This window comes from Nematolebias whitei, chromosome 1 (genome assembly GCF_014905685.2).
Source record: "Nematolebias whitei isolate Nwh7 chromosome 1, NemWhi1, whole genome shotgun sequence".
Taxonomy (NCBI): Eukaryota; Metazoa; Chordata; class Actinopteri; order Cyprinodontiformes; family Rivulidae; genus Nematolebias; species Nematolebias whitei.
Window position 1 is genome coordinate 22,153,800 of NC_056498.1, and position 2,444 is coordinate 22,156,243.

The 2,444-nt window shown below is 35.8% G+C and overlaps 1 non-coding gene across 1 annotated transcript; it reads left to right on the top strand.

Annotated features, from left to right (window-relative positions):
* Window positions 1-894: 894 nt before the first annotated feature.
* Window positions 895-1,110, top strand: LOC119421113. Its single transcript, XR_005187338.1, has one exon. It is a non-coding gene; the product is annotated as a small nucleolar RNA U3 (small nucleolar RNA).
* Window positions 1,111-2,444: the final 1,334 nt, after the last annotated feature.

Sequence of the window (2,444 nt, forward strand, 5' to 3'; positions counted from 1 at the left end):
AACTTTATTTCAGCTGCGTGTTTTAATTCCGCCGATACACCAGCAGAGGGCGCTGTATGAGCGCATTAACAAGAGGACTCATGCAAATGTAACAAATCCAATTTTAACTAAAAAACAGAAAAAATAAAAAAAATAAACAAACATTCAGTCGTTGTGCCCTGAAAGACATTTCGTCATAGTTTCATGTATTTCTTAAAGTGGAAATAATGCTATGCTCTGCTCAGATAGGAACTATTTATTGTTGTTGTTCTTTTGAGTAGGAAGACGAACATTGGTACACCTAAACTTTTCTGGTTAGGTTTTTTTAATTAAAAAATTTCTGCCCGTTTATTTTGTGGCCTATTTGTATATTCAGGTCTGTTTATAGCTTGCTTAAATCACACTGAGTAAAAAGACATGTTTCGAGTTTTGTCACCTTGGTTATAAACGACCAATTTTTTTTTTTATCGTTGTTAGCAAAAGAGGCTAATTCGCTAACAACCAATAAGAGACGAAGAGAGGCATGCAACCGAAAAGCATTATGGGTATTACAAACAAAACACATTATAAACTATTTTATAGTCAAAGATACAAGTTTAAAGTCTACATAAACTGTCAGGTGCAGGTTGTGTTTGGATTATGAGTGTTAAGATTCTTTTATTTTATTCACTGAAAGTTTCGATGCACCTTCTAATATATATATAAAAAAAAAAAACTCATGTAAGAATACGTTTTGTGGGGAAAAAAATGTGTAGACACAAAAATTACACATCTTTTATTATTTTTAGCCTAATCCTTGAATTAAAAAATATATATACATGTTTTATTTCACTTCGCTCTACGTATGATGACTGCACCACGATCGAGAGAGCACTTGCTCTCATACTAGTAGGTGATGAAAAGCAAAGTCACAATAAGACTATACTTTCAGGGATCATTTCTGTAGTTCATAACTTGAGAAATGTGTTTCTAAAGTGTCTGGTCTCGCTAACCACGATGAAGAGGTAATGGTACTCTAACCTGAGCGCAAAGCGGATATAGATTGAAATTTACATCATTTGATCTATGTCTTTGATGACCGTTCAAAGCTTCTTCACGGAGCATTGAGGGGTGGAGTATGATCAGAGTGGTTATTATGTATGTGGAAAATAAAACACTCTATTATTATAATGTAAGTCTTGTTTAATATTTGTTGTGTTGAGCTTTTATAATCATAACTGTACATTTAGCATAAAGTAGCAAGCGCACTGTATTCTGGGATATAGAGTCCAGAGTAAGGTTTTACAAATGATAACTTGTGTTCATCAGGCATTAAGACCATTCTTTGTGAGACTGAGAGCCACTTCATTGGGACTGAGTGACATGAAGGGCGTCTTGTTTGATCCCATCATATTTTCACGACTCACTTTTTAATTATAGTATTAATAATACATTTACATACATGTGAATATATGACTGCCTGATCATATCTTAATGTTAAAGACTCCCCTCAATTATTATCAATAAGGACTTAGCATGGCAGATATGATCAATTATTATTAAATCTCTTTTTGGTTCTTCTGTGTGACTGTAAATTGTCCTTAGCTGTGACTGGGAATGTGGGTGGTTGTCTCTGTCTCTGTGATGGACTGAGACCTGTCCAGGGTGTCCCCAGCCTTCACCTAAAAGCAGCTGAGCTGGGCTCCAGCCCCCAACAAGGGGGACATGATGGATGACTTACTATATTAGAAAACTGATATTTAAACATAAAATACTATTTCCTTTGGTGTTAATCTCAAATCAGTAACATTTGAAATTCAGTGTATTTTATAAATACTTTATTAACAGTTTTGTAGAAATGAACACATTTGTAACATTCATTCAGAATATTTTTTTCCTATTAACTTGTGTAGCATTTTTAATAATATTAAAAGTAAATCCAGTCAAGCCCTGTTTGCACTAACTGTTGTTTGTAAGTCTTCAGAAGAACTCTTAGATACAAACTATCAGTAATGTAAACAAACAAGCTGACATTTTTAATCATGAGCCTCAGATCTGCAACGTTTTAACTTATCAATCGCATCGTTAACTCTTTTTAAAGAAATTATTTTTCACATATTTCATCGTTGCTTCTATTAAGAGCGCCACATCTGGAAACACCTCATGAAAAACGTGGCGTTTGCTCAAAGCTGCCTTCAGCTCTGACATTCTTCTGCTCGTTGATGGGGGGTGGTTAGCATTGATGCTAATCTGTTAGCTGGTGATGAAGTGTTGCTGTCGCCACAGTCCACTAACGAGACACACTTTCACACTGTGAAATAAAAAAACTCTTCCTTCCAGTCACTGTGAAAATATGTTTGCTTATGTTTTTCTGCGCAGCACGGTGGTGCAACTGGTAGAGCTGCTGCCTCTCAGCGAGCAGGTCCTTGGTTCAAACCCCGGTCCAGGGGCCTTTCTGGATGGAGTTTGCATGTTCTCTCCGTGCA